The 27,191-nt window shown below is 47.4% G+C and overlaps 1 long non-coding RNA gene across 2 annotated transcripts; it reads left to right on the plus strand.

Annotated features, from left to right (window-relative positions):
* Positions 1-9,158: 9,158 nt before the first annotated feature.
* Positions 9,159-10,480, plus strand: LOC115619533. Of its 2 annotated transcripts, none has more exons than XR_003995047.1 (3): positions 9,159-9,231; positions 9,597-9,766; positions 9,998-10,480. It is a non-coding gene; the product is annotated as an uncharacterized LOC115619533 (long non-coding RNA). The 2 variants fall into 2 exon arrangements; XR_003995048.1 differs by having other exon boundaries at positions 9,179-9,231; positions 9,594-9,766.
* Positions 10,481-27,191: the final 16,711 nt, after the last annotated feature.

Consider the following 27,191-nt stretch of genomic DNA (forward strand, 5'->3'; position numbering starts at 1 on the left):
CTCATTTCACTTACTCACTGCCTCTCAGGCTCCCTTGCCACCACTCCCAGCCTTGCAACATGCTCCTCGTGTTCGCAACACAGGCCTCCCCACATCCACCCACCACAACTGCTGCCCTAAGGCTGGCTTTCTGTGCATCCCTGCCTGGAAATCATGGGATTTTTTTCCCAAGCTTGCTCCTGCCAGCATACACAAGTTACTGCTGTTCTGGTCCTCACACGTTGAGTACAAATTGCTCCCCCTACATGTGTTTTCTGTTCACCAATACATGGATCTGGTGACAGTAATCCTCTTCATTTGCAAAACAGTTAATGCATTTGGGCTCAGTTTATCTCCACTGTGTGTTCAGCTTCTAGGAAGTGAGCATAAAACAGAGTTTCAGACACTTCGTTTCACTGTGCACAAGAGTAAAGTGCTTGAAAAGATGCAAGACAGTGAAAAAGAAAATCAGTGCAGTGTCTTTCTGCCTCACTCACGCCTGCCAATATCATTTAAAAAAATCAATAGATTGCAATTTGCATTAATTTTAATAAATTTGCATAAACTCAGGCAAATACATTGAAAGCTTTTGTCCCTAACAATTTTAAAGTTATGCTGGAGCAAAATGCTGGCTTAGAGAGCTCTTGCAAACAATTGCCTGAGGGGTTGGTAAGTTCTCAGGCTCAGACTTTTCAAATAGTCTGTATTGTTTCACTCCCACGTGTTGGAGCCCAGTATTAGGTCCCTAAGGTGCTGATCAGCCCTATATTACCTGCAGTGCTCACTGAGCAGCAGACAATTCAGTACACACAGAGATGTGTTTTGACATTGAGGAATTTAGACTAGTGCATGCTAACAAATCTTTCTTGCCTTCACTAAACCTCTAGGTCAGATCTGCAAGTCCACCTACTCCAGCCTCCCCCAGAAACCTCCAAAAAAGTATTTCTTTTCAAGAAGGCATGTTTCTCATCTCCCAAATCCATAACCAGGTATAGAATTTCTTGTAGACAGCGGGATTGCTTTAAAAATCATGAGGTTTCCTGGCTCTCAGTTGTGTTTTTCAGCCAGAGGTACATTCCCCCAGCCTATGGTATAACCTGCTACATAGCAGGACCATCCCCTGCCGAACAGACCGTCCTGCTGGTGCAAGGAACCAGACACTTACTGGCATGGACCAGGTAAAATCAAGCAGGCAAGGCAGTGTGGGATTGGCAGCGAAAGCCACAAACTGCCAATATCCACATCCTACCTCCCAACATCGGCACTCTGCAGCCCAGCCTTTGGGCAGCGCAGGCAGACCATGGCACCATCCCCCAAAGGCAGCCTCCACCATAGTGGGACTGAGCAGAAACCTGGCTTCTCCAAGGTTTTTAAGACCTTTTGTTCTGCAGAAGTGATATAGGTGACAGGCAGTGTCGTGGTTTGAGCCCAGCCGGTAACTCAGAACCACACAGCCGCTCGCTCACTCCCCCCCTTCCTCCCCCCGCTCCCGGAGGGATGGGGAGGAGAATCGGAAGAATGTAACTCCCACGGGTTGAGATAAGAGCAGTCCCGCAACTAAGGTATAATACAAAACCACTACTGCTACCACCAATGATAATAATGATTAGTGAAATAACAAGGGGAGAGGATACAATTGCTCACCACCCGCCGACCGATACCGAGCCCGACCCGAGCAGTGATCTGGGCCTTCCGGGTAACTCCCCCCGGTTTATATACTGGGCATGACGTGCTGTGGTATGGAATACTCCTTTGGCCAGTTTGGGTCAGGTGTCCTGTCTCTGCTTCCTCCCGGCTTCCCCTCCTCCCTGGCAAAGCATGAGACTGAGAAAGTCCTTGGTTGGAATAAACATTACTTAGCAACAACTAAAAACATCAGCATTATCAGCGTTGTTCCCAGGCTGAAAGTTAAAAAACACAGCACTGCACCAGCTACTAAGCAGGAGAAAAATGACTGCTATAGCTGAACCCAGGACAGGCAGGCATAGCACGATGCTCCTAAACCTCAGCAGTCAGCCACACACAACAAGCTACCATGCCAGAGCCCCTACCAAGATTTAAGGAGGAAGGAAAATATTGCTGCTTACAGGCCTAAAACCAGAAGTACATGGGTAAAAATGAAGTGAGTAACCACTTTTCTGCTAAATGTTCAAAATGTCATTGAGAGAATAAAATCTGTAGCTGGCTGGAATATAAATAACAAAAGTCTCACAAATACACCAAGGCCTTTAACATTGCAGCTAGACCAAAGAGGAGCAATGTGTTTGAAAAAATTGTTTCAAATCCAGTTCAGAGAAGCTGATTTCTGATGTTCTTCAACTCAATGCTTAGGATAATTTTTTTTTCCCCCTTGTAGGAGCTTACACAAAAATGACAAAGAAGGAAAAATATATAAAAAGCCAAGAAATAATGACTTTTTAATCTTTGATGATATCTACTCAGAGGGTAACTATCTGTAAGGATTGCAAAATTTAACCTATCATTTTCATAGTGACAACAGAATTTATAGATTAAAGATTTATAGATTTAAAACATTTGGAATGAAACCATCTGGCTCCGCAATAGCCAGCCCCAGAGCTTCAATAGCTACAGCTCTTCTCACGGAAGAAAAGCCAAACCTCAAGTTGTCAACAGCATCTGGCTATGATAAAGCCTTGCTCCAACACCAGCTATTCAGAGATGCACCGCTAAATTAACAGGACACGCCTGAGTTGAACTGCATGAAGGGGTATGCGGAGACACAGTAGGTGTCCTCTGGGAAGACTGGATAAGGTACGGAGCATGGAAGAGGACAATTAAAGCTGAGCAGTTAGACTACGGTTTTTAAATCTGCTTTCACAGGCATCAGTGCTCTCCCGGTCCTTACAGAAGCCTCTAGCTAGGGAAGAGGCAACTCTAGGGAGCAGCCAGTGGGATGCTGCCAATGCAGCACCCAGCTCCTCTTATCAGACTGGTTTAGGTTGGAAGAGACCTTAAAGCTCATCCAGTTCTAACCCCCTGCCACGGGCAGGGACACCTTCCACTAGAGCAGGTTGCTCCAAGCCCCTGTGTCCAACCTGGCCTTGAACACTGCCAGGGATGGGGCAGCCACAGCTTCTCTGGGCACCCTGTGCCAGCCCCTCAGCACCCTCACAGGGAAGAATTTTTTCCTAAGATCTCATCTCAATCTCCCGTCTGACAGGTTAAAGCCATTCCCCCTTGTCCTGTCCCTGCACGCCCTTGTAAAAAGCCCCTCTCCGGGTTTCTTGTCATCCCGTTTAAGCACTGGAAGCTGCTCTAATGTCTCCTGGGAGCCTTCTCTCCTCCAGGCTGAACAAGCCCAGCTCTCTCAGGTGTCCAAGACTTGAGAGTTGCCATGGGAAAACACCTCCCCACTCACTCACCATCCCCATCCTGGAGCTGGAGATCCAAATCACCCCATTGCCCAAGTCCTCAGCAGTGAAACAGGCTCTCCAGGGCCATGGTGGCCAGACATTTGCTCCCCACGCAGCCACACACCCATCACGTTGCCTGTTTTGAAGCCACTTCTGTGCCTCAATAGTAAGGTAGAAAAAAAACTTGAGACAAATCTCTGACATTTTATAACTGCATTTGCACTAACAAATGTAGACAACATTTATTGACATCTTAACAACTCCTCCAGGACAACAACATTTTTTTAAAAATGGAAGAGTAAAGATAAATCTCCCATAGATATTGCAATGAATCTTACACTGACATACTAACAGCTCTGATTCAATCCTTGAATAGGGAAGAACTCATTAAAAATATCTTCCCCAGTCGCTGCATGGGGCCGAAGGCTCCATCAGCCCAGCCCCAGCGACTCCCGCGTGCAGCTGGTGGTGCCAGACAGGAACGATTTATGGTTTCATGAATTTGATGAAGTGACATATACACCAGATTAGTATGTTTGTAAGAACTGTAAAGGTTTCACGTCCGGATTTTGTGAACTACAAGTTTAATTGGCCCACGATTACTATGACTGCTTATGTAAATTAGATCAGAGCAATTTCCCATGTAAATGGCCATAAATTGGGTATGCCAAGCCTGCTGCGGACCCACTCTGCCCACAGCCAGCCCCTGAACTCTACACCTGCATCTTGCTGGTGCTACTCTCAGGATCCCATCTATGTACTAACTGCTTCGTGTCATGATCAACATTGCCGGCTGTGTAAAATGTGGCTGAAAGCTTCAGCGATGGGTTAGGAAAAGCCAGAGCGATGCATAAGCAAGAACACAGGAGGGGAGAGGAAGCAGCTGTAAAGTGTGAGCCAGCACCTCTCCTCCAAGGAGGCTACTTCTCTCACCATTTGGAAGCCTAACCCAGGCTCTACCAAGGGCTTACCTGTGCTGATGGCTCACCAGCAACTTGGAGTAAACTTTACCCTGAAGTTTCTCCTTACAGGCTTGGCTGCACTTCAGCATTTTCCCAAGTTTTCCAGACTTTAGTGCCTTTCCCCCAGGGCAGTCCCTCCCTCCTGGTTCTTTCTTCAAGGCAAGAAATTCCCAGAGTTAGTGGGAGCTCTTAGCCACAGGTGCGGAAATTGAGACTGAGCCCTGAAGTTCAAAGCAATTCAGTAGATTTGAACCTGAATGGGTGCATTTCCAGACAGAGCCTGGAGTTTTGGTGGCCAAGGGGTGCACTGCAGGGCAGCACCTTGCCTTTCTGCGGTGCCCAGCCTCAGTGCCAAGGGGGAGATGCTGCAGCAGCAGCACCCAGGGACACTGCAGAAGAGCCTCTGGCTCCAGACACGGCAGCTTCTACTCCGTTTCCCTAAACATCTCATTTGCACACTGTATTTGTTGTTGTCCTTATTAATGAAGAAAGACTTCAGATCTTCAGCTGTGGACTCAGAGCTCTTCAAAACAACTGAAAGGATAAAAGCCTAATATTAATGAAGAAAAACAGAGCTATGCAAACCTGAGACAACTAACCACCCATGCAGAGCTATAAACTGATGAAGATTTGCTGGTCTCTTGTAAGAAGTGAAGCACCAAGAGTTTTCATATAATATGCTCTTAAGGAAGACTCCAGCATTCACTCTATCTGAACAAGATGCTTTAAGCTTAGTTTCCTCAAGACTTTTGTGCCAGTTATGGACCATTTCTGCATGTAAAACAGGAAATTAGTGCACTAAAAATGATTTACACACCAAATTAGTCTGTTCTCATATCCACAGAATCCCAAAGCAGCTGCATTTAACTCTGACCCAAGTATTCACCTCAGGGGTGAATTACCTAGAGAAGCTGGAGTCTGATGGAAAAGCATTCACAGCTTTAGGACGCTTATTTTACATATTCATCAATAACTTAATTTTGTGGAAACAAGTACATGTCATGCCATGACCCAGCATGGCAGGAGCCATTGCCACAGCACCAGATCCCCACCGGGCTGCTCCACCTGACTGTCCCCGTTGTGCCTTTCCGCATTAGGTGAGCCCTACAAATATATTTTCATCTAAAAAGTGAATCCAGTGTGCCCAGCCTCAATAAGACACACGTGCAGCAGTGCCACGCTTCCCATGCCTTGCTGCTGCTGGGCTGCAAGTCTCACGCAGGAACAGGCACACAAGTCTTGGGATCCAGTCTCTCTCCACATCTGCCTGTGCCTGAAGGGCATGTGGGCCATGATATACACCACCTCAAACTGTGGGACCTTTCTCCACCCAATGTAGGGACCCTTCCAGTTTTAGCAAGGAGGCACCACTCAAAACTTTCCTGTACCTGTTGCTCAGGCTCTGAAGGTGTGTTAGCCTCGGGGAGGCCACAAGCAAGAGCCAGAATAGGAATTTGCTTCTTCTGCTCCCTTTAACTCTAGTGTAATTTCCTTTGTTTGCATCTGCAAGCTAGAGTCAGCAAAAACATCCTGCACAGACCAACTCCACAAGTACATAATAAATAAATAATAACAATAACAGTTTGTGTTAATATAGCAACTCTAATCCAATTATCTGAAAGCTTTTTGCAAATACTAATTAATTAAGTCTTGCAACACCCCTGTGACATAGGTTGTTATTATTATCCCCATTTTACACATGATAAAGAGGAGCCACCAGAACACTGCTTCCCTCAAGCGCACTGTTAGGAGCACAGCCGGAGCAAGCCTCGGCTGGACAGAGCCCTCAGCCTGCACTCCAGCACCACACATCACTCTGAAAAAGGAGTTTTTTGAGGGGAAAGACTGTCACCCTACAATAGCAAAAGGGTGGGAAACATCCCAGCCATGGTAACAGGCCTCCAGAGCCAGCCATCACATGCAGCAAGCACCAGGCTCCCTCTTGCTGCTCTCCTGGCCCCGAAGAACCCTGCAGAGCCACACAGAGGGAAGACGAGATCACACCTTACCCCTCCAGCCATCAGCACAGCACTGAGCAATAATTGTTTGCCTTGGGTCTACTCCAAGGCAGAGATTGCAAAACAGAGACATAGGGCAAGGGCTCAGCCCCCATAAGGGCTCAGAAGAGCACAGGACTCTTTTATGGACTGCTTTGGTTTCCTCCAGGTGCCATGAATTTAAGCATGCCCAGAAATATCCGTAATTTATGATGGCTGGGGCCATTTATGTTTATTTACGAAATGGCCTATCCCAAAACGGCCGGTGGATGGAGCTGGAGGGAGTTGGTACCTCTCAAAGTCTCCAACATTAGCTGTGTCCCCAGCAGCCAGGGAGCACCAGCACCAGCTGCACAGGCACCCAAACAAATAAGCTGCCCTGATGCCTCTTATATGTCTCAGCAATTTCCATGCTCACTTTATTCATCAATCCTTTAACAGAGATTCTAACATTAAGAAAGCAAATAACTTTTTAACTTGCATTTTATGAAAATTAATCGTTAAGTAGAAAGACACTTCCTGCTCACTTTCTGCTGAAAGCAGGTTGGGCTACTTTATGTATTGGAAAAGTCAAGGCAAAATACCTCTGAAAATTACCCTTTTCTCCTGACAGGGAAGCACATTTGAAGGGTTTTGCATTTGTTACAACTGGTTTGCACCCACACCGGTTTTAATTAACTGCTGTTGGCTGGAAGGGCTGCTGCAGCTCCCTGAACCGACCATCCAAGTCAGGGGCACTTTGGGTAGGAGCCTGGTTGGAGCCATCCCTCACCTCGTTTCAGTGTACCACAACACCAACGAAACGGTGTGGAAAAGGAAATACTTGACGTTCCAGTTGTACTTTTTCGGGAACATGCTGGGTTTTCACCCCAGAAGAGTGTTGCTGTTAAACCCATCCCCGCTGTGCATTGAGCTGTAGTCTGCTTGGTAGTAACAGGCGAAACCACCCTTTCATCTGCAATGAAATCCATCCTCCCCATTTTTAACATCCAAGTAATAAAATTCACACAGCTAAATGAAAGATGTTGTTAATTATTTTATGGACTTGTTGCCAATTCATTCTCTCCCATGTTATACTGAGGTCAATGAAGTGCTGCAGCTTGTCCCCTGCTTCCCCGGCAGCACCATGCAAGCAATGCAAAGAACAGGCAAGAAGGTGTATTGCTTCAAGTCAAACACGATAAGGTGTGTTTGCCAGTTGATTACTGAACCTGAGAATGATCAAACGGCTCCAGTGGAGGAGAACTGGGTACAGCAGCTCATAGTAAGCGCTGTGGCTAATTCCAGACCAAAGGGGAAGCAGGATAAGAGGAAATTTATGAGTAAGCTCTTGAAGTAATGAAATGAAAGTAATGCTGATTGGCCTCATTTACAGCAGTTCAAAAGCTGATCAGCATCGCTGAAGTAGTGAAGGATCAACTGACAATCATTTCTGCAGAGAGGAGCAGGGCTGACCTGCAGAACACAGCATGGGGGGCCCGGGCACAGGAGCAGGGAGCTGCTGGCCCCATGTGCCCTGCAGCATGGCCCGGACATCCCACTAACCCTGCTGAGGAACCAGCCCAGCTCCCTTGGGATACAGGGTGCACAGTGCCAAGTGGTGACCAGAGCAACTCACCGGCTCAGGGGGTTTTGCCTCTGTAAAACAGGGGACAAAGCAGAAGAGTAGGTGAGCACCCAGAGATACCTGCCAGGAGATGAGCACTGAGCATGGACAGCATGAGCAGCTTGTGCCCTGTTGGGCTTCGCAGGGCCAGGACATTTGCCAAGATCCCACCAAATGTCCACCTTGTCTGTGGAGCTCATGGGGCCACCCAGCACATGTCCTCCCTGGTTACCCATCAGCCACAGGAGCCGGTACCAACAAATCAGACTAAATCCAAGCGGATCTTATATTACAGCAGAGCCTATTTTTAGGATTAACGACGTTCTCTCCAATGGTTTGTAGTGTACTCACCCAGAAATGGGGCAGGGAGAAAGAGAGGCAAGTTTGTTACTAATACACCTTCACTTCAAGACAAAGTTTGACCCATGTCTGGGTCAGAGTTGTATGGGAATACATTATTTGTGAACATGGAGGCACCTGGAGAACACGTGATTCTGCTGAATTTGGACAAAACTATCTGCCCATAGGTTGCACCAGCACATTGGTGGAACAGAGAGTTTATGGAAATGTTTGTCTCTTCCTGGCTAATGTACTGTGTTATGACTAATTTTTGTAGGCCACATTGCATTAAGTCAGGATGTGCACTGAAAACAACATGCCTGATAAAATCTTATGGGAGACCATGAAATGTAATCTATACATTTTGAAACTGTGGAGAGAAAAGTGGCCTTTTCCACCTACACATTGATTCAAGTCCTTATGTAAGCACAAAATCACTGCCCATAAACCTATATGGCCAAAACCACTGTTTCCAGCAGCATTTCCAACATCTGGGGGAAAAATAATATGAACCCTAAAGGAGTGAAGTGTTTTTAAGCTTCGTATTTTGATAGTAACACAGTGAACTAGTTCAGTTCAGCCTCTGTGATGCAGAGAATCCCAATCCACAGCTGCACCAGCTGTTTTACAGGACACATTGGTTGTGCCTCTCTGAATCGTTCCCAGTCCGTGGGGATTGTAACCCCAAACCCTGTTTGTGTGGAAAACAAAATCCTGTCAGAGACCATGGTGTCTCTGCGGAGAAGCACGGCGGGGCCAGCGGCAAGTGAGGCTCCGCGGGGTAAGGCTGCTCACCGAGGTACTTCCCGCAAGGGTACAGTGGGGTGGAGGGATGCAGGCATGGGGCTGCGGGTGCGGCGCGGGGATGCGGATGGCGGGAGGAAGTGGTGCGGGAGCGGCAGGAAGATGCTGGGGCGGTGGCCCCGCGGCGGAGCTCGGCGGGGGTTCGGCGGAGCTCGGCGAGATCCGGCAGGGTTCGGCGGGGGGTCGGCGGGTTCGGTGGGGGTTCGGCGGGGGTTCGGTGGGGCTCGCTGAGGGTTCGGCGGGGCTCGGCCGGGGCTCGGCGCGGCCCAGCCCACGAGGTGGCAGCAGACCCTTTGTAATGCGGCGCCGGCCGGCGGCGGGCGGGGGCTGTGTCGGGACAGGCGGGCCCCGCGCTGGGCGGGAGGGCTGAGCGGCTGCCAGGGGTGCGCTGCCTGCGGCGGGACAGCCCTGCCCCGGAGACCTCTCCTGGTGGGAGCGGGGCGGTACGGGAGTGCTGCGGCGCGGTGACCCGCGTTCCCTCGCACGCCAGCGGAGCGCTGCCCCGCTCACCCGATTTTTCTGACGCATTCAGCAGAGCTCGCTCGCATGTTGCTGGTGCGATACGGAACTTCACGTTGTTGAGGTCTTTTAAACGTAGCCGCAGGAGAAAATAGGATGTCAAATACGTTCCTTGGAACCGATCCCCCGCGGGAGGATGAGCGATTCCAGAGGAGGTCATGGAGATGCTCCAGGAGCCGCACATGGGTGCGTGGGGGCTGCATCGTGCCACGTCCCAGGCGGGCAGGAGCCGCCTGCGGCAGGGTGGCACTGGCTGGTTTAGCTACAAGGCGCAGTCACCAATGCAAACCCAGTCAGGGAACCATCAAAATACAGCATCTGGTGGCCATAGCTGGGGACCCGCGGGGTGATGGCAGGTGGCTGAAGGTGTTTTTCCATATAAACTGAATTGCTGTCCGCACTGATTTCCCCCCACAGAGCTCAGGCGCTAACAGAGACTGCTATGCATCTCCTCAATTGAGCAGTCAAGACGTGCTGAATAATAAATGAGCACAGAAAGGCCTGGGCGGCGGCTGGGACCGAGTCCCCGGGTATCGCGGCGAGCACAGCGCTCGCAGAGCGCTCCAGCCCCGGGCTCTGCCAGGGAAGCTCCTCTCCATAGAGCCCTGCTCTCCCACCACAGCCGGTGCCTTCTCGCCTGTCTTACCCTGCAGCACCGGTGCAGAGGACCAAGCCCCAAGATCCAAGCATCCCACTGCACCCCTCCTTCACCGCTCTGCTCACGGCTGCCAGTTCCTGTCGTCTTTGCATCTCCAATACATAGACCACCGCCCACCCTAAATGAGTTAGAGGAGGACTATGTGTATACACGCGAGAATAAAGTGAATGTTAATTAAAAAATATGACATCAAGCAAGACCATCAAGTGTCTGTTACATTAAATGAGGTGGATGAGTCCCCATCCTGCTCAGTTTTAGCATTTATTTTTGGGCAAAGCGTGGGCACGATGGAGTTTTACTCCCACCTCGAGTGGCAACACACCTTTGTTTAAAAGACTATAAGGAGCAGAGAGGTGAATGGAATTAATATAGTTTGAGGTTATTGCTTGGGTGGGCAGGAGCACATGAAAATTCAAAACACCCCAGCAACCCATAGATGTAGGCGAACGCCTGGCTGTCGAGAGAACCGATTGTTCAAAAAATGCAAAGGGACAAAGTGAAGCATCACTGAACCTGAGAGATAAAGGTCCCGACAATAGAGGCTTTTTACCCTCTGAGTCCTTTTTTTGTTTAGTCTTTTTGCCTGTTTATATAAGTAAAACCCAATTTGAGCAACTGGAGCATCAGCTCTTCACAGTGAAAGGTAATTTGACTGGAGCAGCCAATAAGATCACGCAAGATCCTCTAAAGCAAGCCCCATATATGTATCCTCGTTTCATTAATAAATGGCTTGAATTCAAGCATAAAAACGATGTTACTTTAATGGTTTCTCCAACTGGTAGCCACATTCCTTGTTAGCGAGAGATCCCATGTGGGAACATTAAAAGAAGACATCTCCGCACAGGCTGGGAGTGATGAAACACGACCCAGCAGCTTCAGCACGCATCAGAGGATGGAGCTTGGTCATAAAATATTCAAATAAGCAATTCAGCCCTAAATGTTTCGGTACCTGCTGGGTGTCCAGATTTTGAAACTGGGATTTAAAGATCTTTGTATTTCTAAGTGCCAAGTTTCCATAAGTAAATATGAAACTGAATGTCAAAAGCTGATAATGATGACCCAGTTTGTGGCTGGAAGTCTAACTGGATAATTTAAACCCATATTTTGGCTTAGTACAGGAAAACTATCAAAATCTACCATCTCTTTGTGAGTAAATCCATGTGAAGCTGGCATTCCACAGGTAGGAGAGGGACCTCGTGATAGGGAAGGTTCTCATTTTTTGCTTCAGTAGACTCATTCTTTATTGAATAGCAGAGTAAATATTTAAGCAAAACTAGTGTAAACCGTTGGCAGGTATGTCATGCTAAGTAGCAGTCATTTACTTTTAAATAATTAAAAGTCAATATACAAGCATAGCGTTCTTGTTGCAGTGTGGCGTACGGTACCACCGCTCTGCCGACGTGTCACTTCAGAGCCTGATTTACTAATAAAACATTTAGCTCAGCTCATTTTGCAGAAAAACACACACATACAATAAAAAGGTTTTCAAAAACTCCTCTCCTCTGTTGTGTCTGACCATAGGTAGTTTGGCTACACAGACCCCAGCCGTCTCTGGGTAAGGCACAGTGTACTTGACTTGTGGGGCTGCTAAGGAAAGCCCTGATTTCCTTTGCATTATGCATAGTGGAAGTGTCAGGATGGCTCTTATGACGATTAATTAAATATTTGGCAGTGTTTAATTAATTAAATATTTAAACATTAAATACTAAATAGGATGTGATATCTGCGTAGTGGACATTATGTCTCAATAGCCATTAGTCATTAAATAGGGCTCAAATTGGCCCTAGAAGACTCCCCTTAGCTAAGCAAGGTCTTAAGTACATGCACTTTTGGATCTTCATTAATAAGTAATAGAGGCCAATTCAGACTATGTAGCAACACAGAGATCCCTATTAACGGAAATGTTAACGTCTCTGTTCGAGACCAAGCTCTCCAGTCCAGACAGCAGATGAAATGCTCAGAGCGGGGGGGTGGGATGTGGCTCCTCAGGGGGTGTACAGGGCAGGGAGCGGAAAAGCAGTGACTGGGGAGAGCCCCACCACGGCCGTGGGACGCCTGCCCCCACCTCCACAGGGAAGGACAGGGGCATAGCCCACGGATGCCTGCGGTCTGCCAGCCCCGTGATGTCTGTACGGGGCTATTTTGGGTTAACTTCAGGGGATTTGAAACTAATTACATGGTTTAGCGTTTGTGCACACTTACGCTCGCTGCGAGAGCCCCGCTCACCCGGGAAGCTGTGCATAGCCGCCTTGGCCTAAATGAGAATCAGGCTCTGCACATCCGCCCGCTGCCAGATTCCTACAAGCATTCGCCATGGACTGATCCAGCCAAACATTACCACATGCCAGCACTCTAAACCCATGCTCATCCCATAGCATCTGCAGAACGGCTAAAGCGCTGAAACTATGCACATGCATCAGCACTTGGATGAAGCAAGGTCCATAAAAAAAAAAAAAAGGGAGTCTGGTGCTCTGAAGGTTTTTCTGTGAGATATTTTTAGCAGGGAAGCAACATTTTACAGGCCTTGTGGTTTTGAATTTGCTATTTCATTATTCTCTACTCCCTAGATGACTACTAGTGGCAAACACTTCGTACTTTTTTTTCATCTCGGTGATGTTTTTGGTCAGATTTATCATTTTTCCCATTAAACCCAAATTCTGCACCCATGTACATGCTCTCGGTTCTGTTCAGCACCATGTTGCTCCTCAGCAGTCTCGCAGCCCACACAGGCAGTGCCCAAAGCACCTGGGCTCCCTCAATAGGGCGGGCGATCCCAGCACCCACCCTGCCAGCCACCAGCACCTTTACAGGGGGTGAGCAGCTGGGTGTAATTTACAGCAACTCTTGAGACTGTTTTAGGTGATGCTGAAGTCAAATTAAAACCCAGCAAGGGGGTCCTTGATCAAGATCCCTTTTCGTTGGGCATCTGCTGTGACATGCCACATGCCATCAGAGGGACTTCTGGAGGGGCAGCGGTGGTCAGCCAGCAGGACTGCTTCATGGGCTTAACATGCTCCCACCCCTCTCCCAGGCATTGGTGTTCATAGATCTTCCATGCCTCCCAGGCTGCATACACGCCGATAATCACATTGTGCTTCTGCCTAGTAGTTTTTACTTGAAATATCATTGAGTTAGCTCTTGAGGGATTTGTGTCTGGTGACATATATATTGGTACTGAAGTCAGAGGTCGCCTATTGCAAAGATCATCTTGATAGCATGATTATGAAAAAAGCCATACTGGTTAGAAGACCCTCTAACTAGATTTGGTCTTCTTCCTTCAGCCTCACATCAGCGGCTCCTGGTTTCTCTCTCAGTTTTAGTGATCCAATCTTTCTTCTTCTGAATTTCTCCCTTGGGAGCTTTCCACACAGACATTTTCATATATCACGCTATTCTCTGCAGAAATCATTTGCTCAATAAAGAGACTGGATCTTTTTTAATTGTAACATTAGCAGTGTTCGATAGCAGCCGGGATGCCCACACCTATGCCTGGCACAGGTTGGGAAGGGCTGGTCCTGATCAAAGCCATCTGGGGAGTGAATCAGGCCTTTCACCTTCACATGGAGTGCTCTGCAGAAGATACTCCTCCACCATTTTGATCCATGTAGACTTCAGCCGCAACTTCTGCGTGTTTTAAGAGGCTGTCACTGATGGGGTAGGCACTACAAAGCGAGCACCCTATCAAATATTAAGCAGCACAGTCAGTCACTGAATTACCAGCTAACTGCCAAACGCAGGTTTATTTTTCAGTTTTAGTGCTTCTTGCTGCATGATGTCAAGTTGTCAGAACACACCGCCTGCAGAACACAAAACCCATACCAGTGCCAAACATCCTACTAACTCAGACAACATGTTCAGCACTCTTTGCCCACAGCAGCCTCCCAGGTAAAGCGAGGGGAGTGCGCCCGAGCTGCAGGCAGGCTGCTCTGCTCCCCATGCTCCCAGTTACTCCTCCTGGTAGCTTTGCATGCTTGTTGCATGCTGTTAAAAGGCTTTTCATTTCCTGACAATTTATAAATATGTATTGGGCCTGAAGGATGAGGGTAAAGCAACTGCTGTTTCTTTTTTTTAAAGAAAATTAAACATGACAAACTTAGTTATTCATGCAAACCATCCGCCTGTTATCTCTGATTATGCAGGATCCAAATGGTGAAGCTGAGTGAATGAGTGCATTCATCAAAGTAAACTGTCAGAGGCAGGAACACCAGGTTTAACCTACCCCTACCTATTCTCTTTTGTACTTACGTTTCATCATTTTCAGCAGGCAGTGCAGTTGCTTGGTACTAAGATCACCTATTTCACTACTATCTCTCTATTTTCGGGGGATTAATTAGCCTCCAGAGAACAGAGAAGAAACTCTCTGAGTGGCACTCTCATTCTTTAAAACATCACTTCACTGGGATGTTTTAGATCAGAACATATGGTACATCGGGAGCACAGTGCACGTGTATTCTTTCACACATCCAACACGGAAGGAGGTGAAGTGTTCTGTTAAGCCTCGGTGTGCATGTGTATGGCTGCATGGGAGAAATAAGGTGAAATAAACTCCACACACTGAAAAGTGACAAGTTTATTTTCACCCACCCACCAACATGCCCCGCAGCTACAGTGAAAACCTGGAATAAGTAAACTTGAGAAAAACAAGGACTGTATCATAGAATGGTTTGGGTTGGAAGGAATCTTAAAGCTCAACCAGTTCCAACCCTCTGCCATGAGCAGGGATATCGTCCGCTAGATCGGGTTGCTCCAAGCCCCATCCAACCTGGCCTTGAACACTGCCAGGGATGGGGCTTCTCTGGGCACCCTGTGTCAGTGTCTCACCACCCTCACAGGGAAGAATTTCTTCCTAATAGCTAATCTAAATCTCCCGTATGTCAGTTTAAAGCCATTCCTCCTTGTCCTGTCGCTATGTGCCCTTGTAAAAAGTCCCTCTCCAGGCCTTTAGGCACCGGAAGCTGCTCTAAGGTCTCCCCTGAGTCTTCACAGGAGATGTGCCACCTGAAATTTGCAGCAAGCACCACACATTGTCTGTTTTAATCCAGAGAAGCTGCCTCAGACATCAGTTCTCATACTCAGGAACAGCTTTGATGTATTTTCTGAGGAAGCTCCCTCTTACCTGGCCTGGGGAGGAGGCTCTGATGCCTCAGGCAACCGTGGATACTGTTCTCCCTGTAGCCACCGCCGGAGTCAAGGAGAGCCACCTGCTGACCCTCCAGGCATAGCCTTACATTTCCTCTCCTTCAAATGGGGTGTTACACCAAAACCCCCCATTTTTCTTACCCACATTAACTTGTCTGTTCAGCAGCTTGCTTTCTGCTTTCACAGAGGGAGGCTCAGGTGAAGATAAAACCATTTTGAGCACACTTAGAGTAGGTGTCAGGGAAAAGAGCATTTAGGCAGTGCATTGTGATGCTGCCCAGCACAACGATGTGCCCTGTCTTCTCTGCCTGAACCGTAACAGCTCACAGCAGAAACCAGACTGCACCACGTGCACGCGTTCAGGCCCATGCTACCCAGGGTGTGCACGTGTAACTCTCAGCAATGTTTTTTAACACCTCTTTATTTATCTCGGCATGCCTATACACTCTGGGAAGGGACAGTCGCTGTTTAATGTGCCACATTTGGGTCATCTGTGCCTCAAGTTGATTAATAAGTTAATTAACTAGTAACAAGTCATCTTTTCTTCTTCCCTCAAAACATTAACATCATCTTGAGTGATACCTCCTGCCCAGATGATGCTCAGGAGACTGTGGAGGCCGCCTGCCTCTGTCCTGCACCACCCTTCACTGATCCATGTGTGTTGGTGCAAGCCAAGGACCAGAACTTTAAGCTTCTGGTGACACTGAGACCAGCCACCGGTGCTGTGGTGTTAATTCCATGCCAGAGGGGTAAAGCTGGCCAGGGATTTTCAGGGTGCAGGTGGAGGGCAAGGAGGACTTCTTGCCGCTTGCAATCCATTGTGTGCTGCAATATGATGCTTCTGCACTAGGAAGAAGTTACAGCACCCTCTCCACCATGATATACACTCTGGTTGAGCCAGTGTGACGGCAGGACTGCTTAACGGTACCCTCTGCCCTCACTGTTTCAGAGTTATGACTTTAAACACCAAATATGAATCAAGAATTTCCTTTCCATTCAAATCTGCCTTCTGCCCCTCTTTTATCTGACTCATTTCCAAGCCACCAACTGACCTCCATGTTAATTGATCACTACTGATAGATACAGCTTTTGAACTGTACCTACTGTGTGCTCCATACTCGTTGGTTTGTACAGACTGCCTTTTTTGCCTGGACTAAGATAATCTGACATAAAATCAGAATCCAGTGAACAGTACTTTGAGAATACCACTGCATGCTGGAGCAAGCTGCTACAGCCATCACCTGAAAAGGCTGGAAAAGCCCGATTCCATCAGAGGTGGGGATTTGCAGCAGGGTGTGTGAGGATAGGGGTCTTCTCTAATGTCCCCCCATAGCGCGCTTGGTGGCACCAAGCCCTCTTACTCACACCACTACCACCACTGCTGCATTCCCTGGGAATGTGCCTGGATTCGCTGCTTGGAGTACAAGTGCTTACTGGTTGCAGTTCCTCAAAAGGCTGGGGTGCTTCTGCGTCTGAGGAAGCCACAGAGCACCCCACACACCCAGCGAGCCAAGGGATGTTTACCTTTGGATACACTGACCTGCACAGAATGAAAGTGACTTGTCAGGAGTTGCTGGGAGAGCCCAAAGCGCAGCTCAGAACACAGTTGCTGCCCACAGCCCCCTCTGCAGCTATCAGATAATGCCAACCCTCTGCTGTGCGCTAATACTGAAGAGCACATCTCAGACACAAATGGATTATTGCTGGAATCTCATAGATAAAGTCATTCATCTTCTTAGGCCTTTGGGAGTCTGACTAGTTAATACATATCACAGCAGAAAAATATATAAAGCAGGCAATACAAAGACACAGTGAGAAATACGTATGGAAGCATTGAAGGGGAGAGAAGAATCAGAGCAAAAAAGCCCTGCTGGACAGCGTACACAGTCCAGCAGATGTGCATGCAAGCTGACTAGATCTCCAAGCACTTTCAGGTGAGGTCTTCGAAAGTGTCAACATGAACTAAAACCTTCAAACTTCAATTGTTCAGTCACCAGATTTCTTAGAAATGCTGTCAATGTTACAGCAGTGATCAGGCCTTATTACGGGATTTGTACATGCACAGGAGCAGTAGGTGCTGGTGCACAGGACACTCCCAGCCTGCCTAGTTTGGGTGGTTATATATCTGCCCTTTCATCCAACCACGGTGACAAAAATCAGAGCAAAAATCCTGACACCCCATTTCCACCAGCACTCATACGCTGGTGATGAGTGCTCCAAGAACCCATTTCAGGCAGAATAGAAAATTAATGAGGGAATAAAAGAGGTTGAGTCACACATCTTACATCTCAAATATGCCTTGCACAAATCAGCCGTGATGAATTGTTGTATGAAGTCTGGGTAAGGCTCCTCACTGGTCAGAATACAGATAAAGCATGTGTGGGTTTCTCACATGTTAAATAGAGCTCATTAAGAGAAAGATGCCATTTATCCTTGTAATTCTGACCACATCATTCACTCGTCAGCTTATTTAGGCCCTATTTTCCTCAGACTGGCAGGTGATATGATGGCATTAGCCTCCAGTTGCAGCTCACTCTCTGCTCGATGATCCCACAGCAGTGACCAGAGCTTTTGTTCAGGTGCAGGTGGGAGAGCCGAGTGCCTGCACACGGAGATCTCACCCATCCAAATCACACGGACAGCATAAAAACAAAACCAGGCAGCTCTCAGGACATACAGGAATATACATCTCATTTGAAGCAAAAAGGAGGCTCTCCAGCAGCAATGCCAGACGCGCAGATTGTTGACAATGCTTTGCTGGTGAAAACGGCCTTGCTGAGTCCAAACATGTTCTCCCAAGATGCCAGACTTTGTAAGTTAGCAAAACTCTTGAGCTGTCTGTTTGCTTTAAACAGTTAGCTCAGCTCTGCAAGTAAAATCTGTTCCCTTGCCTGACCTCCCTGTGCTGCCAGGTAGGCCAGCATTTGGCCTTCTCTTGCTTTAACACAGACATCAAGGGACAGATGGAGAGTTTCCTTGGGAAAAGCAGGGCACAGCCAGCAAGGGGAGGGTCGGAGGGACCAGAAGTACTGATGGGCTCTTGCAGCAATGTGGTTTGTCACAGTGAAGCCCTGACACCCTAGCTTAGGTACCCCTGATACCCCTGGTCAGGTGTGGGTCTAATTCTCAAGTGCCAAGTAAAATCAAACCTGCCTGGGGAAGGCAGCCCTTTAAATGGAAGGTATCTGGTGCCACGCGTTATTAAAATATAGCCCTAAAGCAGATAAGATGAAGGGAGGTTATTATTGCTGCTCCCACCTCTCTTCCGAAAAGGGCTGCTGCTGCAGAAAGAGAGATTAAACGATTTATCCGAGATCACAGGAGAAGTTTGTAGCAGAACTGGGAGTTGCAGAGGCCCCCCGGGTGCCTTCCCAGTACATTAAGCACAAATTCAACCCTCTGCTGCACAGCACTGGATCAGAAGCTGGGTCAGGCAGCCCTTATACTGGAACGGCTTGTCAGTGCTTGGCCCTGTGCCGCTGAGCAGAGAAACCCTAGCTGTCAAAAGCGAGGGCAGGGCAGCAATATTTATATCAGAGCTAATGGAGGCAAACACCAGTCTCTTCCGTATGATTCACACTGGACACACCATAGCCAAGCTCAGCTGGAGCCGCTCCCTCCACCTCCTTTCCAAAGGATGCCCAAGAGAGCAACATGAGCACGGTGTACTGGTGGGACTGGGCTACTGGGCTAGAGCCAGACTCCTGGGCTGTTTTATCATATGAGCAAGTGGCCACTTGAATTCCCCCCCCCCCCCCCATTCAGTAAAATGAATCACACAAACATAGTTTACCCTAGAGCTGGTGCTTTATGCAAGACCACACAAGGCGCTCAGCATGGAAAACGCACGGGAGCGCTGCTTGGACAAACCAGACAAATCAGGCTAGATGGCAGCAGCCTTGAATGAACTGCAATGGAAATGAACTAGAGGGCAACCTAGTGCCGGCGCTGGCGCATACACACAGTCCCGATAATTCACTGCCGTTATCTCCAGAGCCCATCTAGGCAGCCTTCTGGCGTGCGGGAAGATCAGGAAAGCCAGAAACCTGCTGGGAGTTATGCTGAAATGGTTCATTACTGCACGAGCTGATTTTGAACAAATAAGGGAAAAGAAGAAATAGGAAGAGGGTTCTTCAGTTTTGCAGCTGCATTCGAGGCACTGTGAGTCGGCACATCTGGGAATCACCAGGCCACCCAGTGTCTCACACCAGGAATGCTCAGCCGGCTCCACAGGTCTCTGTTCACACAGAGCTGTCTGTCCTGTGCGAGGAACCTCTTACAGCTTTCAACTACCAACCCATAGCAGTAGCTTCTCAGGATGCAGCTGCAGATACAGCCAATAGCCATCCTGGCTCAAACACAGTGGAAAAGTGTGTGCATGAGAATAAACCATGGTTAGAGAAGGTATTTCCCATGTTACCATCACGTGAAGAGAGAATGTAACTGTGAAACAAATCCAAAAGCTATGGCAATTTTGTCTTTGATGTTTCCACTTCCAAGCTAGCAGCAGGTGAGACGACAACACAGTTTGCTCTTTCCAGTATTCAGATAGTTTAGCATCAAAAAAAAAAAAAAAAAATCTTTCGGAGTGATCACAGTCCAGGAGAATACATCTAATTCCCTCTAAAATAATTTGGAGCTTCACTGGGTAGAAAATTGCTATTTCTGCTCCAATGCCAGAGAATTCCATTTTTAATTATAGAAATTTCTGTTATGCACAATTATAATATTCTTTCACATTCCCTCTCACTCTTAGTTCAAACATACTATTAGCTTTTTAAGCTACTGCTATGCATCAAGCAGCCACAGGTCGCTCCTGCGGCAGAGGAATGCTGACATTCATGCCTTTTGAATCATTTCAGATCATGATTCATGAAGGATGAATCATGTTTTTTGCATGTTCCAGGACAAGTTATCCTAACAATCAATAACTGTTTGGGTGCAACCTTCAGTCAGATGAAATCAGAACAGAAATATGTTAAATGCCTTCTCCAGAGCACGGATGTATGGACTGATAATGCCTTATGGAGGCATCCCAAGCTAAGGTCCAAATTCAGTGAACAGGCTCAGAAAAGCCACCTGAGAATCCGCAATAACCCTTTGCTGTTATCTGTGTTTGCAGAACCAGGAAATAAAGCAATAAATTCTCATGTCCCAAACCAATAAACACAAAATTATCTTTACACAATAATTAATCATCCTGTAGAATTAATAAAAACAACAAAAAAATGAAGCTGTTTCTGAAGAGGTAGCAATTAAAGCAACCATTGAAGAGTCACAGCTCAAAATCTGACTTTAAATGCTCAGGTATTGGTCCAGACCCATGTCCTGAAGATTAGTATTTGTAAAGATACAAAGATGATAAATCAGTTGCTTTAATCTGCAGCTGCATTAAACAGATTGTCTCCGTAAGCTCAGTATATGCTTTTTCAGTCCCAGCTGGAATTTAGTACCTTTGCTGATCAGAATCCCTAACTTTAATTGACATTTCAGAGTGAGGTGCAAGGGGCACTGACACTAATGAAAGTGTGTTGCTTAATTCGCCAGCCACGCAGAGGAGCATGCCAGGGAAGGCGGTGGGAAGCAGAGGAAGGCTGGTGCTCTCTGTGCCCCATCCATTCTCTGTTCCCCATCCATTCTTTGGGGCAGGAGGGATGGGGCGGGCTGGGGATGATGCAGGAGGGTGTGCAGGCAGCTGGCTGTGCATGCCGCGTGTGGCTGCATCATTGTGTGCGCAGACACAAAAGCACAGAGAAGTTACTCATGCACAGCGCATGAGGATAGGAGAGGTGGGCTGCCAGCACAGCCAGGCTGCTCTGCAGCACTGGGGCTTCAGAGCCAGTCTCTTGCTCCAGGTCTCTTGCTCCTCGAGGAGGAGGAAACCTTTCCTTACTACCAACCAAGACCCAACCACGGCTCTGCAGCAGGAGCGGAGGCAGGGCTGCCCCTGCCTGCACTAGGGGAGACACCACAGACCACCTTTGGCGCTTGCTCTATCAGCGGCCTCTGTGCACCAAATTGAAGGGGCCACAGGCATCAAAACCCTTAGAATCTTCCAATTAAGCTCTTTTGGTATAGATCAAAATGAAAACACAGGCACACGTGAAGCCATCACTAGCCAGCAACTAAAGGGTTCAGGCTGGCCCTGTTTCCTTTGAAGCATGCCTGCTGGCTGTAGGTTTCTATAGTGCTCAACTGCAATTACAGCTCTTTTCAACTTGGCTTTTTTTTTTTTTTTTTTTTAATTTAAAAAGATTGAGAGGAATTAAAAAACCCTCATCAATCAGATTTATCAAATAAAACTGTAGAGGTAGGGCCAGCTGCAGCTACACATGTCAAACTCAGCTGCAGATATGAAAAGAAAGGCTGTAATTCATTGTTAGGGTGCTCAGCTTTTAGCGGGTTTACCAGTGAAGCTAATCCCATTGCTATATTCCTAAACCCACAGAGATGCCTGACTCTGTGCTAGGCAGGGGCACCCCAGGATTAGTGCCTACATAAACGGGTCAGGACTGTGCACCCTTGGGAAGGGGGTGTCAGCTCCTTCACATCCTGCTGCCATGTCCCTGGTCTTGGGGCTCAGGAAGGACTCAGAAGTCATTTCTTCTTTCCTCATCCTTGAACATGTATGGCTGAGCAGCCTGGATACATAAAATCGTAGGTTGTAAAAGACCTTTAAGGTCATCAAGTCCAACCATTACCCCAGGGCTGCCAAGACCACCACTAAACCATGTCGCTGAGGGCCTCATCTACATCCTTTTTGAACATTTCCAGGGACGGTGATTCCACCACTGCCCCGGGCAGCTGGTTCCAATGCCTGATCACCCTCTCTGTCATTTATCTAAGACAGCATGCACAGGTTAGACTGGTTGTTAGAGTTTGAGTGGAAGAGAAGAAGATAATGGAAAAAGTTCTCATTGATTTACAGGGGTCAGTGTTTTATCAGTCTTCCCAAACTTGGCCTCACCGAGGTGTGCTTTTGTTGAGCACCGTTAGCTGAGTGTCAGCACAGCCAAAGAAATGCAAAAGCAGGAAACATCCCCAGATACCTGGCACAAGGATCTTCAGGTGGGGATGAGAGGTGCCTTGAGGGGGCACGAGCTAAAGATGAGGAGGAGGGATAGATGTCCTGGAAATGAAAGAGTCAGAGGTGGAGCTGTCTCCCCTCCTCTACTTAAAATGACTGTTAATACCATGTAAACCCCCAAGTGCCACAGTTCTTCAGCTACTGCCAGAGCCTCGTGTCCTCCGACTGCTGCTTTTTTAGACAAGCAACTACTGCGAGGACAAAATATATTGAGTTAAATAATATATACTTCATCTTTTGTTTCCCTCAGCAAAACTGGGCAATTTTGGAGATATTTTGTAAATTCAGATTTATGATTATTATTTCTCATACTATGGCTATCACAGTGGCCATAGAGAATTTATTGAGGTAATAATGTATTTAAATAGCCAATTTTCAAAAATTTGAACCATTGCAATGGATTAACGTTCAAACCATTAATATTCAAACATATTAAGTCACTTAAAGGGGTTTTTTGTGTGTGTACGTCTATTTTGGGGTATATTCTCCTCGTAATATGTGAAGAGAAGATATGCTTTACTGTTGACATTTAGCACATTTTCCTTATTGCTTTTCATTTCATTATGAATAAAAGTGTTATTTGTCCACCCAGCCCTCCCTAGGACGAATGCCATCATTTCTGTTTGCAGAGGCAACCAAAAATTAAAGGAAATATTTTAAACGTCAACATTAAATGTCAGAAACCGATTTTAAGTAATTGCTAATACCCTGGCACATATGCATTTTATTCAGAAAATCCCTGCTAAAAATATTCATCAGGGGATATTCAAATTTATTATGTAGAACAACACAGCATTAACATCCTAGCTTCTATTTAATGCTTTGGTTCATAGCAACAAAGATACCAATGGGAAATCATTAAACAAATATGCAATTTTTTTCAGCATAATAGGTCTATGTTTGGTATCACTTGAAAAAAAAAAGAAAAAAAAGCCCTCACCAAGCTCAAACTGACAGAAAAAACGCGATGATCAGGCAAAGTACAGCAGCATTATAAATGTTAACAGATTTCAGAAAGTGATTTTATGTTAATTCAAATGTTAATGCTGTCCGAGGCTGCTGAAAGGAGCGTGGGTCTGCGGTAGGAGATAGACGTTGCCGGCAGGGGAAAGCACAGGGAACACAAAGAGCTGCCTCTTGGAGTGGGTGGGGGAGCTTTATTAATTATATTTCCTTTAGGGCCCTAACAATAACATGTCAGTAATCTACACATTCGGTACTTAATTGACGTTAATGATTTGGCCGGGTCCCGGCCGTCTCCGTGAGAATCCCGTCCATCTCGCGTTCCTCCAGCCCCGCAGCGCAGCCCCAATTAAGTCAATGAGCGTGGGGCCACTGAGCGGCTCCCGCCACCTCCACGCCTCCTCTCCCAGCCAGGTCCCACCCGGGCGCCTCCCAGCCCGCTCTCCACGTCCCTGAAGGAGCACCCGGCCCCCAGCGCAGCCCTGCACAAAGGGATGCATTCATGCTTCTCCACACACACCCTGCAAGATGACTGCCTGGGACGCGGGGCTACCCGGCTGCAGTGGGCAGGGGTGGAAGAGGTCGCTCCTCCTCACCTGACACCAACAGCTGGGGGACAGTCAGGGGTTTCTTTCATGTTCACGAGCAACAGGTCCCAGAACACAAGGAGCCATCCCAAACCCAGTGCCCCAAGTGCCTGCAGCTGCCCTCGAGGTGATGACCCCTCTGTAAGCACTAAATTCAGGTAAGCGATCATAAGCAGTGAAGTGATGCCTCTGAAAACTACACCCCAGAGGTTGCTCTGGTGTCTCTGCCCTCGGTGCCTCTCAGCTGCCATCTAGCAACATGACCCAGAGTCACACAGTTTACCTTCTCCATCATTGGGCATTCCCGTTACATCAGTCCCAGGAAGCAGGGTTTCTGCTCAGGCAGGCTGCTGGGGAGCAAGGTCCACTTGGCAGCAGGAGGATCCAAACTCACTGCAGCTGCCAGATTGGAAACCGCAGGAGAAACCTGCAGTCTTTCCATAGTTCAAGAGTGCAGGCAAGTTACAGCAGTGACAAAAACAGGTTGTTCTGGGCAGACACACAATGGCTTCTCAGTACATTCAACCAGTATGTTTCTCACATTGTTCCAGCGCAACGTTACGATGGTAAAGAAGTCAAGCAATTTCTCCCTGAGCACCAAACTAACAGACCTGCTATTTCCATACAGATGAGGCTCCCCATCCCTGGCAGTGTTCAATGCCAGGTTGTGTGGGGCTTGGAGCAACCTGTCCCGTGGCAGGGAGTTGGAACTACATGAGCTTTAAGGTCCCTTCCAACCCAAACCAGTCTGTGATTCTGTACTACTACTCTGTGTAGCATTTCCTTTCTCCTTGGAGCTACTCTCAGCCCGTACTCACCCCTCTTCAATGCCAGATGTACATCACAGAGCTCCCACCATCCACGTATCCAGCCAAGCACTGAGCACCAAGCCTGTGCCTCTCCCTCACACAGAGAACCAGCAGCCTGACTCCTTTTTCTTCTTACCTGTATTAGCAGAAGTCGGATTTTCTCACAGTTGTCCAGTGGAGGAAGCCAACAGACAGGGAAGGGCTGCGTCGCAGATAGCCCCATGAGTCACAGAATCACAAAAAGGTTTGAGTTGGAAAGGACCTTAAAGCTCATCCAGTTCCAACTCCCTGCCACAGGCAGGGACACCTTTCACTAGCGCAGGTTGCTCCAAGCCCCTGTGTCCAACCTGGCCTTGAGCACTGCCAGGGATGGGGCAGCCACAGCTTCTCTGGGCACTCCGTACCAGTGTCTCACCACCCTCACAGTAAAGAACTTCTTCCTAATACCTAACCTGAACTTCACCTGTTTCAGTTTAAACCCATCACCCTGAGTCCAGTTTTGGTACAAGATCAGGCTAAAAAATGAAAAAGCTAGCACATTGTCACCTTAAGGAAACACCATCCTCTACCAGGAGGCTTCAGGACCAGCCATCCCACAGGAGTACCTCTCCCAACCCCAGCAGAACAGGGTAGCCAAGGCAGCGAAACACTCAAACTGTTCTGTGGCCACTTCTTCAGGGAAAACATTTGCTTTAAAAACAGTCAGATGAATTCGGAGTGATCCACAGGGCACTTTGTTATGTTAATGACTGTTACCAACTGTCTCTTCTTTATATTAAAGTGTTGACTCATTGTCAGTTGGGGCCAGACAAGACAGCCTGCTTGCGCCTTGCAGTCCTTTTGCACTCACCCAAACTACTCATGTGAAGACACTTTAATATGAAGAGACACTGTCTGAGGCCATTATTAATCTCCTGACTGAAGCCCAGAATACTAATAAAATCACACGGTATCAGTTAACATTTCCTCAGTGCATTCTTCATTCTGCAAGATTTTGGCCAAAATTAAAGTGGGATTCATTTCTCTTGCTCAGTTTCTCCAATGCCCCCAGCTTTCAGACCAAGGTGAGGTTTTGATACATAGTGATGACAAACCTTTCAGGAGGAGGAAGATAATCATATGCCACCTGGGTTACTGCAGAATTCAATTTACTTTGGCAGCATGCTTTATGCCGGTCTGTAGCTGTTAAAGGGAGAAGCAGTTTCACGTTGAGCAGTGCACAGCTAAATTGCCTTCCTGAGCTTCCCCCATGCCACAGAATCCCCCACACTCCTGTGCAGGAGCAGCAGCCTCATGCAACACCCCAACTGCTTGCAGGAACATATTGTTTGATAGTGGCTAATCCTAGTGGCACAAACTTCTGCCCATCTGTAAAGGCACTAACCTTTGTCTCTTCTCAAGCCAGGCAGAACTGCCCACTTGCTTCTTCCCACCTGCCATGAATCCACCTCCAGACTGGTCTGTCACCAGAATGACCTTATGACAATAGGATCCTTAGGTAAGAAATACAACAGGAACTTCATCTTGGTTTGTTTTCTTTCCCATTTGCTTGGTTGTAGGTTTTTTTTTTTGTTCCCTCCCTTCCTCCCCACTTCCCACCCTCCCCCCTCATAGGGACAACTCTCTTAAAATTAGCTACCCCATTCCTCCCTAAAATGATTTTCAGCCTGTGGCAACCAGTGCATAATTTTGCCAAGGTACCCTAGAGCAACAGCACACTCAGACAGCCGTGAGCGCCCATACGTGTTGCAAGACAACCAGAAACAAAAATTCTTAAAGCACAAGAGAAAGACAAGAAAGTAAGAAAATATTCTTTCACGTAAGTCACTGCTGCTGGGAAGTATCGCATCTCCGAGAAGCTGCAAAGCAGTGATCTCCATGCTCCGGCCAGACAGACAGCTTTCCATCGAAATGAAGCAGGTTGACCTTTCAGGGGAAAGTTATAAAATTAGCAAAATTACCTGCTGATTTAGGAATTAAGCCTAGAAACTACCTTTCAGAAGGGTTATTGTGTATCACCGCCCCCCTACCCCCTGAATTTGTGTCCTCAAATTTGGAACAAAGTGCCAAAATGTGTCTTGACAAATCCTCCAGTGTTACAAACTTTTCCAATAACAGGCAAATATAGTATTCCTTTGTTTAGGACATGTAGCTCTCCAAGAAATTAAAACATCTCTGAACTGGCACCACCAAACTTGTCCAGCTAACATTTACACTTGTTTTGTTAGCACAGGACATACAGGTTGTATGTCCTCTATGTAATAACTGACTGTATGTAGGACATACAACCTACACAACATAGAAACAGGACATACACGCAGGACATACAACCAGTTGAGGAAAGTTAAAAAAAAGATGAATTATTTGC

Source organism: Strigops habroptila, chromosome Z (assembly GCF_004027225.2).
Source record: "Strigops habroptila isolate Jane chromosome Z, bStrHab1.2.pri, whole genome shotgun sequence".
Taxonomy (NCBI): domain Eukaryota; kingdom Metazoa; phylum Chordata; class Aves; order Psittaciformes; family Psittacidae; genus Strigops; species Strigops habroptila.